We start from the raw sequence: 13,976 nt of genomic DNA, 5'->3' as shown, positions 1-13,976 counted from the left end.
GTTTCCCCATTTGAAAATGGGAACAGTAGCGCCTGACTCAGGCTTGGTTTGCGTTAGATACTCACTCAGATGCTCAGCCCAGTGCTCATCTGTGTGTGGTGCTGGTGCTGTTGTGTGCCTCGGGTGTGGTGTGCTGAGCTCCAAGGACTCACCAATTTTGAATGAAATAGATCAACTATTGTCACAGAGCAAAGAGGTGTGGGGAGCTGTTTTTGCCCAGAGCCTATGTCTAGACCCTTGAGATGAGTAAAGTGTCACTGAACATTCTGACATTGCTGGTCTTAGGAAGGTGATAAGGAGGGCTGCACCGTCACCCCACAGTCTATGGGGTGGCTTCTCCAGGATGCCTGACACTGCCAGTGTTTCGCTCCCCCAGGGAAGAACACCCAACGCAGGTGATCTTAAGCGGACATTCTCTGTGGTCAGACTCAAGCCACACACCCTTTGGTTTAGTTCAGTTTGGAGAGCAATTTGATGTGCTGGTTTGATTTTTGGCTCACTGAGTTTTGCAAATATGTAATTCCTACTCAGTTCATACTGACTTGTAAAGAAAACCTATCATTCTGTCCATCTGTCTATCCATCCATCTTCCTATCTGGAAAATAAACAAAATGCCTTTGGCTTCTCCTGTCCACAGTACAATAAAAGGATTTGCCCACTCTGGGGTCTGGGGATTTGTTACTGAGTTTTGTCTCCTGTTTCAAGGGGTTTTCTATAATGGAGATAGTTCTGAAATCACCTAAATCAGCACAGCCAGTGTCTGCGTTCCCAGGAACAGAGTTCTCCGTGAAACAGAGTTACAGAGCCCAGGGAAAACAGGGGGTGAAAAAGTGGAGGTGAAGTTTCGGGGCAGTGTGTTGAAGGGAACAACTGTTTGAACAGGTAGCCATTTGGGACATGTTTTGCACTATTTTTCTTCTGATTGTTCGCTGTCTTTTATAACATCACTGTTAATACTGGAATAGGGGTTCTGATGGGAGGCATGACATGTTAGAAAGACGTGGAAACATATAAAACGCCATTTGCAAAAATAGCAGAGAAGCCCTGGAGCAGCGCACACAGGCAGAGTAAACAGCAGAGACAGTTTCCAGCTCTGTTAAAAGACTGGCCATTAAAGGGAGCTCAAAGGCAAGCCACCACAGGCACCTTACGATAACCCTTCCCCCCGGTTTACAAAACAGAGATCAAAGGAGGGAGGTCAGGGTTAGAATTACGTATAACAGCCTCTCCATTCGGGTTCCAGTAGAGGAAGTCAAGTGATGGTTAAAGGGATTAGAGCTATTTTTAGTGAAAGCAAAGAAGAAAACCCTTTGGAGCCGCAGACTCCCACGTGAACAATGGTTACTTGGCAGGTGACCTCTGCCCCAGATGGAAGAGAGAGAATACCACAGTCTGACAACTTTATTGGATCCAGAGGGGAAGAAGAAACCCCACAATGATATGAACAGTAATCTAACAATGAGGGATTGGTAGATGGAGGCGTGACAACACCAGGCGGTCAGGAAGCCTGCCTGAGTGCAGGCCAAAGGCATGTGATTTTCCATGAGGTGACTGTGGTTAATAACAGCCACATCAGGGAGCATTTTTAGTTTTACCAGTCAAGGTAATAGTCCAAAAGCCATTGCCAGTATAGCTTTGTGAAAAGCTATAGCATTTTGCAAAGGGACGTTCCAAGGACAGATTGTGAGGGGCACCTGGTGGCAGAAATGCTCAGACCAAGGCTGAAAGACCACCATGACCCATCACAGGCAAGGAATCCAGACAGGGCAGGCACACCCAGGCGACTCCCCACCACAGGGGCTGCCTCTGAAGCAGAAACTGTTTCAAACTCATTTTCCAGCAAAAGGGGCAGAACTGGGGGCCGGTGAGAATGCTTCTTGGGCTGGAGCTTTGCAGAGGCTGAGAGTTCCTGGGGGACAGAAGGAGGCAGCTGCCCGGGCTGTGGCACATTGGTTAGTGTTTACCAAGTGATAAGCAACGCGGATCAGCATGGGGTCTGTGTTAAAAGTGCTGGCAAAGCCGCCCGCGCGGTGGCTCATGCCTGTAATCCCAGCACTTTGGGAGGCTAAGGCGGGTGGATCACGAGGTCATGAGATCGAGACCATCCTGGCTAACACGATGAAACCCCGTCTCTATTAAAAAATACAAAAAACTAGCTGGGCGAGGTGGCGGGCGCCTGTAGTCCCAGCTACTCGGGAGGCTGAGGCAGGAGAATGGCGTGAACCCGGGAGGCGGAGCTTGCAGTGAGTTGTGATCCGGCCACTGCACTCAGCCTGGGCGACAGAGCGAGGCTCTGTCTCAAAAAAAAAAAAAAGTGCTGGCAAAGAGGGACTTTCCCTGTGAATGAGTTCTGACATGTGGTAGTTCTCCTCCAGAGCTGAGGAGTCTGGGGAGAAGCTGGCCGGCAGGTATGGGCAGCGGCAGACGTTGGAGGCGAGGTAAAGAGAGCAGAGGAAAGATCACTGGCCTCGCAGGCAGTTTGTGTCCATTACCAGGTCCCCAGGGCCACAGGGTGTGGAGGAAGCTGTGAATTCACCTCGGCATCCCCCGAGGTCCTTGAAAATGAGACAGCAGAAGCAGACAGCTGTCTGGGTGTTAAGAAATCCAAACAAAATCATTTCAGGATTGTCTTCTAAGAAGAAAATCTGGGAGGCATGATTTTTCACCTCCCATCAGGGACTGAGAAGTGCCCGGCAGGGTTGAAAGGAACCCTGGAGCCAAGCAGGAGTGAAACTTTTAGATGGGCCTTGGCATGTGGCTCTTACACAAGAAGCCCTTTGGCCTGCACAGAGTTTACACAATTCGAAGGCTTCTGGAAAACGTGCCCCAGCCGTGTGTCCCGGCTTGCTTCTTATATCTGGCAGGCACCGGGTGCTGTGGGTTCCGCATCTAGGGTGCGCCACACCGTCCCCTACTGCCCTTTAGCCTGGATCCAGGGGCAGTGGCTGGAACTCAGGCAGAGGAGCAGAGGCCCAGGCATGCGAAGGGGGGTGCCTGCAGTTAGGGGTTGGGCTGGGAACGCCAACACGAAACGCCTCAATAACCAGCAACTGTGCTTCCCCCGCCCCACTCACGCATGTGCCGCTGCCACAGCACTCCATCTACCTTCCCCAGGGAGAGCACTGTTACTGTCCTCAGGCATCGGGGCAATTATGTGGACAGCGTCGCCTCATTTTGTCCCGTGTTCTTGGGGAGCCAGGTGTTCAGAAAGGTGGATTTTCCAGATCATGGACAGTTCCCTTTTGCAGTGTAAAATCTTTAAAAATTACTGTTTTTCAGAAAGTCAAGTACTGCATTTCTCACTTATAAGTGGGAGTTAAACAATGTGTACACATGGACATGGAGAGTGGAATAATAGACATCAGATACTCCAAAAGGTGCGAGGGGGAGAGGGAAGAGGGATGAGAAATTACCTAACGGGTATCATATAGGCTATTCGGGTGATGGTCACACTAAAAGCCTAGCCTTCGTCACTACACAATAGATCCAGATAACAAAACTGCACTTGTACCCACTAAATCTATTTTTTAAAAAAGAATTATTGGCTGGGCGTGGTGGCTCACACCTGTAATGCCAGCACTTTGAGAGGCCGAGATGGGTGGATCACCTGAGGTCAGGAGTTCGAGACCAGCCTGACCAATATGGTGAAACTCAGTCTCTACTAAAAATACAAAAATTAGTTGGGTGTGGTGGCAGGCATCTGTAATCCCAGCTACTCAGCAGGCTGAGGCAGGAGAATCACTTGAACCTGGGAGGCGGAGGTTGCAGTGAGCCGAGATCATGCCACTGCACACCAGCCTGGGTGACAGAGCGAGACTCCATCTCAAAAAAGAAAAAAAAAATTACCCTAGGATTAAGATAATCACTGTTTTGATGAAAACCTTGATAATATGTACAGGATGCTTCTGTGCTCTTAAGCAAAACACACATACTGTGGGTCACCTTGTGATGACTGAGCACTGTCATCATGAATGCCTGCAATGGCGCAGGCTGCGTTAACAGAGGTGCCCTGTGGACGCACAGGACATGCAGAACTGCTGTCCCCTGCAGCGAACGATCGCAAACTTCAGTGCCCAAAATACAAATATGACCTAGGAAACAAGAGAACTAAGTAGTTTTAAAAACTCCTCTTTTTCTAATTATAACAGTAATACATGTCCATTGTAGAAAATTTGTATGCACAAACTAATAAAAGAAAAATTAAAGTCACTGAGATGAGATTTAAAATAGCTTTTTGCTGCCAGCCATAACTGTCATTACGTTGTTGACATCAGTAGGTACAACCGTTAAAAGTCTCAGCCTGGGCACAATGGCTCATACTTGCAATCCCAGAGCTTCAGGAGGTCTCGGTGGGAGGATCTCTGGAGGCTAGGAATTTGAGACCAGCCTGGACAACAGAGTGAGACCCTGTCTCTACAAAAACATCAAATAAAAATCTCTAGCTGGGTGCGGTATGTATACCTATAGTCCTACCTACTCAGGAGGCTGAAGCAGGAGAATTGTTTGAGCCCAGGAGTTTGGGGCTGCAGTGAGCCTTGTTTGCACTACTCTTCTCCAGCTTGGGCAACAAAGTGAGACCCTATCTCAAAACAAACAAACAAACAAAAAATCTTAATTTCTACCTGATAGTCTCTTCTCTCCTTCAAGGTAATGTACCTGCATTTTGTGATCATTGCTTTTATTTATTTATTTATTTAATTTATTTTGAGACAGAGTTCTGCTCTTGTTGCCCAGGCTGGAGTGCAATGGCACCATCTCAGCTCACCTCAACCTCCGCCTCCCGGGTTGAAGCGATTCTCCTGCCTCAGCCTCCTGAGTAGCTGGGATTACAGGCATGCGCCACCACGCCCTGCTAATTTTGTATTTTTAGTAGAGATGGGGTTTCTTCATGTTGGTCAGGCTGGTCTCGAACTCCCAACCTCAGGTGATCGGCCTACCTTGGCCTCCCAAAGTGCTGGGATTACAGGCGTGAGCCACCGCGTCCGCCCCCCCGCTTTTATTTCTGGGTAAAATGGTGTTGTTGGTTTCAAGAATATAAGCTAGATGTTATTGAGAATGTACAAAAACTTCCTTTATACCCTAATTCTATAAAAAGACAAAATATCAGTTTAAGTCTATAAGAAGCTGGTGTAAGTTTGCAAAGAATTATCAGTCTCTTTGAATCTTTTCATGGCTACTCTCGAAAATTTCAAAACTTTGCAGGTAGATTCCCGAACAGAAGGTGTTGGGGTGGAAACCATCTTTGCAAAAATTCTAACAGTGAGAAAATTACAGCAGTGAGGGGATTCTGGTCTAGCCAGCTCCCTCTTGCCTTTAGCCTTCAAGCTTCACTTCTGACGACTGATGCCTGAACCTGGAGGTGATGTGGCTGGAGACAGGCATGTCTACCAGCAAAGAGGCACCTCAGGGTGTCCAGTTCATCCTACGTCCTTCCAGGTGACAGGCAGTGGGAGGCTTGGCCCGGCTGGTTAGGACCGTGGGCCCCAGTCTTGGGCATGTGCACCCAGGGGCACACCTTCACTGGAAGAGGGGAAGAAAATATTGGAACTTCAACTTATATTCATTGTTTATCTAAAAGTATTTTAAATTGATATATATTTTTAACTTCTTTTATGATTGCAATATCTATATATAAAATATAATATAATTGACCTTATTAGCCACTTTTACATATAGAATTCATTGGGATTAATTACATTCACAAGTTGTGCAGCCATTGCCACTCCTTCCAAAATATTACATCACCCCAGATGGAACCTCTGCCCATTAAGCAAAGACTCCTTAACCGTTCCCTCTATGAATTGGCCTCTATGAATTTGACCATTCTAGATAATTTATAGACATAGAATCATACAATATTTGTATTTGTCCTTTTGTGACTGGCTTGTTTAACTTGGGTTTTCAAGGCTTGCCCATGTTGTATGTAGTGTGTGTCAGAATTTCCGTCCTTTTTAAGGCTGAATAATATTCCATTGTGTGGACATACTGCACTTTGTTTAACTGTTAAACTTTTGATAGACTTTCAGTTGATTCTAGCTTTGTGAATAATGCTGTTCTAATCACTGGGGTATCTGTTTTGAGCACTTGTTTTCAGTTCTTTTGGGTATATATTAAGGAGTGGAGTTTCTATTTTTTATGTTTAAAAATATCTGTTTTTGTGTTTATATACAATAGGTTAACAGAGTAGTAAAGATATGATTTATAACTTGACGTACGTATTTTGGGGAGCACAAAATATTTTCTGCAAAAAGTCCATTATAAAAAAAAAAGGACCTAGGCCGGGGGTGGTGGCTCACACCCGTAATCCCAACACTTTGGGAGGCCAAGGTGGGCGGATCACGAGGTCAGGAGATTGAGACTATCCTGGCTAACACAGTGAAACCCTGCCTCTACTAAAAACACACACACACAGAAAAACATTAGCCGGGCGTGGAGGTGGGCACCTTTAGTCCCAGCTACTTGGGAGGCTGAGGCAGGAGAATGGCGTGAACCTGGGAGGCGGAGCTTGCAGTGAGCCGAGATCACGCCACTGCACTCCAGCCTGGGCGACAGAGCGAGACTCTGTCTTAAAAAAAAAAAAAAAAAAAAAAAAATTACATCATTAGGTTAGAGCTTCAGGTAGATATTCTGGCAGCCATATGGTTAATTCCCAGATTTCTAGTTTTTCATAGAGATGGGGGACGACGTGTCCCAGCTGGCCTGGGACAGTCCCAGCTGATGTCCTCGTCCTGGTGTAATTGTTGGTTGTCCCCTTCACCCTCACCAAGGCCTGCCTTCCCTGGGGGAGCAGAAACACTTGCAGTTCAGAGCAGGTGGGAAGAGAGAGCAAGGGGAGTTGGCTCAGCATCACCACAGAAAAGCAGCTCAGAAAGATCCAGTGCGTGGAAGACAGCACATTTTCTATTTAAACTTTTAATTTTGTTTATTCTAGAGAAAGAGTCTCCCTCTGTCACCCAGGCTGGAGTGCAGTGGCATGACTGTAGCTCACCTGAGCTCCTGGGCTCAACGTCTTCCTGTTTCAGCCTCCTGAGTAGCTGAGACTATAGGCACACACCACCATGCCTAGCTATTTTTTTTTTTTTTAAGAGATGGGGTCTTGCTATGTTGCTCAGACTGGTCCTGAACTCCTAGGCTCAAGCAATCTTCCTGCTTCTGCCTCCCAAAGTGCTGGGACAATAGGTAAGAGCCATCACACCTGGCCAGCGCATTATTTTAATGGCCACTGTTTTTGCTTTTAGAAGAGTAGGTCTGAAGTATTGCCTGTCCCTTGGGCCCCTCTTCCCTCCGGAGCAAGGGGACTGAAGGCTGGCTGTGCAGTCATGAGCTCCCAACTCTAAGGTGAGGAAGCACCCTTAGTGTAGGATACACTGGATATGTCATGTATTCAAGTGGGGAAAGCAGCAGCTCAGACTGTCCCCCTCACATCCTGATTGATTAGCTCCCTCTAGGTGGGGAAAAAGGTCAAAATGATCTTCTAGAAATAGCTGCTCCTCTGTCATATTTCCACAGTTGCCAGTTCAGAGTTACCAAATACTTTTTAAAAATCATTAAAAGCGGCTGGGCTCGGTGGCTCACGCCTGTAATCCCAGCACTTTGGGAGGACAAGGTGGGTGGATCATGAGGTCAAGAGATCGAGACTGTCCTGGCTAACACAGTGAAACCCCATCTCTACTGAAAATACAAAAAATTAGCCGGGCGTGGTGGCGGGTGCCTGTATTCCCAGCTACTCAGGAGGCTGAGGCAGGAGAATGGCATGAACGCGGGAGACAGAGCTTGCAGTGAGCCGAGATCGCACCACTGCACTCCAGCCTGGGTGACAGAGCGAGCCTCTGCCTCAAAAAAAAAAAAAAAAAAAAAAAATTATTAAAAGCAGTTGAATGTCAAGAAAAAAATAATTACAGCCATAGCTTCATCATCAAATCATATATATTTCTGTTTCTACATCCATTTTTATCTATATACATGCTTTCCATGGCGGTAATATTTTCACTGAAAATTATTGTTGAGTAGTTTATAATGTGTCTGTGTATTTGTCAGCCTCAATGGCTACGTAACTGTCCACTCAGTTAATATGCCATGCTTTATTTCATCACTGCAGGGTGTTGGATATCAAGAACCTCTGAAGAAGGTTGCAGTGAGCCAAGATCGTGCCACTGCACTGCACTCCAGCCTAGGCGACAGAGCGAGACTCCGTCTCAAAAAAAAAGAACCTCTGAAGACATTGGCTGGGTGCAGTGGCTCACACCTGTAATTGCAGCCCTTTGGGAGGCCGAGGCAGGCAGATCACTTGAGATCAGGAGTTCAAGACCAGTTTAGTGAACATGGTGAAATCCTGTCTCTACTAGAAATACAAAAATGAGTTGAGCATGGTGGTTCGCACCTGTAATAGCAGCTACTTGGGAGGCTGAGACAGGAGAATCACTAGAATCCTGGAGGCGGAGGTTGTAGTGAGCCAAGATTTGCACCACTGCCCTCCAGCCTGGGCAACAGAGTGAGTGAGTGAGTCTCTGTCTCAGAATAGAATAGAATAGAATAGAATAGAATAGAACCTCTGAAGACATCTTGAAGGAGGGTGGGCTCCCCTGGGGGACTAGCCTCATCTTGGAGGCATTGCAGAGCTCTCCCAGGTCCAGCCAGACCCCAGACATCTTGTTCCTTTGTGGAGGCTTCAAGGGAAGAGCTTTTGAAGCCATAAGGAAAGACTGGATTTTGAAAACAAAAGTAACTTTCCTCTTTTGAAGGCAGCAAGGAGCCAAGGAAGCCTGTGGAGCCTGACATGAAGGCACAGGCTCTGAGCCTGGCATGTCCATCCACCCTCTGCTTATGATACCCTGGGCAGGGCCTAAGCCCTCCTGGGCCTCAGCTCCCCTCCTGTAAGTGGTGAAAAGCCTCACAGGGTTATTGGGCACTGACAATAACCCTGTGAAAAAGTATCTGGAAGGAAGCAGTGCTGTGTAAGCGTCGTTATGACTATGGGGACTCAGCAGGACCTAGGCCAGGAGCAAGGCCTAGAGTTGACGAGGGCCTGGGCTCCAGGAGTGGGCGGGAGCTCGGCGGCCTGGCATGCTGGCCTCCCCACCATGCATCTTCCTTCCCCCTGCAGGCTCTGAGTCCCTGCCAGTCCCCTAGTTCTGTCTCTCCCAGAGCTGCCACTCACAGATCCATCCTCAGAGGGAGCACTGGGCTCTGCCAGTTAATGCATGTGTCCTGCTGAGGCGGGGAAGAGCTCGAGGCTTTCCTGGTACTGTTTAAAAGCATACTGGCAGGGTGCAGTGGCTCATGCCTGTAATTCCTGCACATTGGGAGGCCAAGACAGGCAGACATCTTGAGTCCAGGAGTTTGAGACCGGCCTGGGCAACGTGGTGAAACCCCGTCTCTACAAAAAATGCAAAAAATTAGCTGGGCCTGGTGGCATACGCCTGTGGTCTCCGCTACTGAGGAAGCTGAGGTGGGTGGATCACCTGAACCCAGGAGGTTGAGGCTGCAGTGAGCCATGATCATGCCACTGCACTCCAGTCTGGGTGACAGAGTGAGACCCTGTCTCAAAAGAAAGAAATACAATAAAAACATATTGTTGGATTTTAAATGATAAATCATAATTGACACCTGAGCCTCAGGGCTAATGAAAAACACGAAGTGCATGCTGGGCCACAATAGACAGCATGGCGCTTAGCTCCCCTGAAGGAAGAGCATTGCATCTAGAAGGTGTGCCCTGCTGCTGCGCCCTGGCTTCCCCGTTGCTGGGAGGCCTGTCTCCACATGCCACTCTCAGGCTCTCCTGCAGAGTGGCTCACGGTGGCTGACACGCTGTATTTGAGGGTGACACTTCTTGCATCAACATCTGGACAGTGCTGAATCCCGTTTCAATCTCCTCTGCTGCGGCCCAAGCATCCGATCCCAGCGGCCCTCACTTAGAGGAGCGCTCTGGTCTATTCCATAGGCCCTCAGGAGGGTGGCAGACATGCACCCAAATGAGTAGCTTAAGTCAGCAGGCCCGGTTCTTGCCCTTCCCCTATACATATCTTGCCCCTCCTACACCTTGACCCTGGACCGAGACACCTTGACCCTGGACCGAAAGCAGCAGAACAGACCTTAGAGGTCATCAGGTCTAGCCCCACACCTGTCTTCCAGAGCAGCCTCACACACTCAGCATCTGTGTGGCTGTCGGGGACTGTGAGGGCCAACTGAGAATGCATGTGTGAATTTGGCTGTCACGACTTTAGTTGTGATTGTTTGTTTATTTATTTAGTAGAGACAGGATTTTGCCATATTGCCCAGGCTGGTCTCAAACTCCTGGGCTCAAGCAGTCTTCCCACCTCAACCACCTAAAGTGCTAGGATTATAGGCGTGAGGCACTGTGCGTGGCCTATGTGATTGTTTCTTTCTTTAGGCCTCACCTCATTCTAAACTACAAAAATAAATCAATAAATAAGGTTTAAGGCAAGATTATTGTTATTACTGTTAATAGGACACCTGGGCCCTTTCCTCCTTCATGTGGACACTGAGTCTATGGAGTCCCTCCTCATCCCGGCCCCCATTCACCCCCATGGCTGCAGCTGCTGGGCCCTGCCTTGGCCACTCCTCCAAGTTCCTTCCATAAAGCTAGCAAAGCATCCAGGAGAGGGATGATGAGGGATGACGTGTAAATGGGAGAAACTTCATCAGGGTAAGGAAGGCATGGGAATCTAGAGGTGGGAAACCATGACGTGGCTGACAGGACGCCTGAAGTTACTGAAGGGTGCCTCAGCCTTCCTGGGAAGCAGCAGCTCAGTGTGTGTCTCTCCGTTTCCAAGGGAAAACCTGGTCCTCTCAACGAGGGGAAAGAGGAGATTCTGCAGCACGTGTGTCCCTGCTGGGCTGCCTTTACAGCATCAGGCTCCAAAAGTAGAGCGGGGTGACCCTGGGGAGCCCTCCCTCCTTCCTCGGCCCAGGATGCCTGCCTGCTGCCTGTGCTGTCTCCTCTGTTCCCCTCTCCTTTCCTGGCTGGAATAGCTGCAGGACAGGGCACCCCACGCAGCCATCATCCAGCCTTTCATCTCTATCCTTGTCTCCAGCCTTGCCAGCAAGTTAAGCCTAATCATTGCACAATGAAAGGCTGCTTCTCTCAAATGGACATCCTTAGCCTTCAGGGGCAGCCTCTCATTTTGCTCACAGATAAGGCTGTTTCTTTTAAAGAAATACTAACAACCCTCTTGACTTGACAAGGATCCTGGTTGCTGTCTCTGTATTGATGGACTGATTGATTCATTAATTCAGTAAGCATTTACTGAGTGCCCGTTTGAGTGTGTGGGTGAGTCTTAAATTTGCTGCCTCCTTGACATCATTCTTTAGAAAGAACTTTTTGACTCTAACTTTTGTTTGCTACCTCAGAATGTTCTGCCTATGCAAAGAAGTTTCAAATCAACCTGGGTTCGAGGGCTCATGAAACTGATCCTTAGCCTTCATGTTCAGCCTTTTCCTCAATCCTCCCCTGCACAGCCAGCTGGCTCAGCACTCTCCCCAGCAGGCCATGTGCTCAAGTGCTTTACCTCTAACATTTTCCTACTGAAGACCCAGCCTTCTCCTCTAGCCAAATTATGGTATGCTACTTAAAATTCCTTAGATTTCTATTTTAAGTGAATTCCACATAAGTAAAGCCCATTTTTAATGTCATTGGAAAGGTTATTTTGAAATTAAGAGGTGTGCTATACCTTGCCAAATGTGATAATGTGTATAGTAGCACCTAGCACAGTGCCTGGTGCATTGTGGATAAGACAGTAAATATGACCTGAATGAATGAAAGAATGGGCCTCACAGTCTGATGGGATGAGGCTCCCTGAGAAGGAGTGGGGAGTGGTGGCCTCTTTGAGGATGACCAGGCAGGCTGTTGAGCAGATGGCTCCTTCTAAAATTGCACTTTCATGAGTATCTAGGACCAGCTTGGGGCCCTTCAGGCATCTGAAGTTTTGGACCACTCTGGTTTACATAACCCACTTCTTATCCAGGTTCTGCCTCTTGACAGTTTTTTTGTTGTTTGTTTTCCAGGTCTCACTATGTTGCCCAGGCTGGTCTTGAACTCCTGGGCTCAAGGAGTCCTTCTGCCTCGGTCTCCAGAGTAGCTGGGACCACAGGTGCACCACACCCGACTTTGACAGGTTTTAAAACCTCCCAAGTCTGTATTTTCTTTCTAAAATGGTTTAATAATTAGTATATATACTCATAACTAGTACACAGACTAACACAGTGTGCATGTATACCACCATTAGTGACACCTGCACCTTTTGTCTCACTGACTCCTGGTAAGACAGGGAGATGCTGGAGTCTAAGGGTATTGTGACTGGGCAATGGTAAGAACTCGGTGTCCCTTGGGGTCCATTCCTGCTGCTGTTAACAAAACACCTCAGAGAGTAATTTATAAACTGACATTTCCTTCTCACTGTGCTGGAGGCTGGAAGTCCACCATCAAGGTGTCATCATCAGCAGTGAGGGGGGGCCTGTTCCTCCCATATGGGGCTTCTTGCGGGGTGCTGACTTACCACAGATGGAGGCTCTGACCTGGCAGGGGTGGGGTAGAGAGGGGAACGCTCTGCAGAAAGAGTGGAAGGGAGGAAACAGCTCCCTCCAACCCTCTCATAAGGTTATCAGCCCCGTTCCCCTTACTACGGAATCACTTCCCTGGAGGCCCCCTCTTACTACTGGGGACTGGGGACTGGGGACTGGGCTTCAATCAGTAGCAGCAGGGGACGCGCGCTCACACCTCCAGCTGCACCGAGCCCTCGGGGCAGGCCCAGGCGGGTCTCTAGGGCATGGCCTGGCCCCACGCGCGGCGAGGAGGGCGCAGTAGAGCTCTGCTGTGTGCACCCCCTGCAGCTCGGCCGGGAGGCGCCCGCTGGAGGAACGGAGAGCGACGCTTCAGCGTCGGCCACGTGGGCCGGGCTCAGCCGGTGGAAACCTGGACGCGCTGCGGGCGCCGGGGAGACCTGCGCCAACGCCCACCTGCGGGCCACAGGCGGGATAAAGCCGCTTCTCTTTGCCCCCAGCGAAGAGAACCCTCCTTCCTCTAAGTATTTTCCTCAGCAACTAAACTTGTATTTGCTAAACTTCTTGTACCATGAGCGCTACCACCCACCCCACGCCACCCCCTTCCCCTCCCCCCACATCCGTTCACTCTCTTTGACCTTTTGCCAAAATTTCTGAACGCTCGCTGTTCTCCCTCCCATTTCCTCACCACGTTTCAGGCACTGTAAGCTCTCGGTGTTCAAACCCCCTACGGTTACGTAAACAGAACTCTGCATTTATCTTCTTTCCCTTTCTTCGGAGCTTTGTTTTCAAGTTCATTAGAGACTTCCTGTGGGTGTAATTACCGCTCTGCAGTGTTGAGCGCTGCCCACCTTCCCCCCCGTTTTGTTAAAAATGCCATAGATCTTCGGAGATGTCTTTCACTTTTAAAGTTATTACCTGTCTGCCTGCACATCAATCTTGTTGATTTTATTTCAAGGCATTTTCCGGAGTGAACTTCTGCATAGCGATTTTTTTTGTCCCTCCCCACCCGCCCCCCCTTTCTTTTGCAGGAAGGTGAACTAGGACAGAAGAAAAGGATTAGAACTTTAGAACTCCAGGACCCAACCTCAGTCCCTTCAAGCACTGTCTGCAAACAGATGCTATGCTGGCCTCAGCACCCTGTCTGGTGAAAACTGCTCCTTGGGGTGACATCAGTCGAATGTGTGAGAGGCTTCCGCGGATGCCGACTTTTACACCATGGAAGGGCTTTCTCCTCACTCTCCATTCTTCATCCCACTCCATCCATGCGCTTTCTCCCCTCCCCATGGGGTGGGGGTGGGGGCCTTTCCTCCAGCTGAGAGCAGAGGCCTTGGCCAACTAGATGTGTTGTCACAGTCGGGATGTCACAGTCGGGCCGGGCCACCGCTCACCTCTTGCACAGGCTGGTGGCTTAAATAAAACTCCTATAGCAACTCACAGAGCATTTGAACTCACAG

Source organism: Theropithecus gelada, chromosome 13 (assembly GCF_003255815.1).
Source record: "Theropithecus gelada isolate Dixy chromosome 13, Tgel_1.0, whole genome shotgun sequence".
NCBI lineage: Eukaryota > Metazoa > Chordata > Mammalia > Primates > Cercopithecidae > Theropithecus > Theropithecus gelada.
This window is presented reverse-complemented; position numbering follows the sequence as displayed.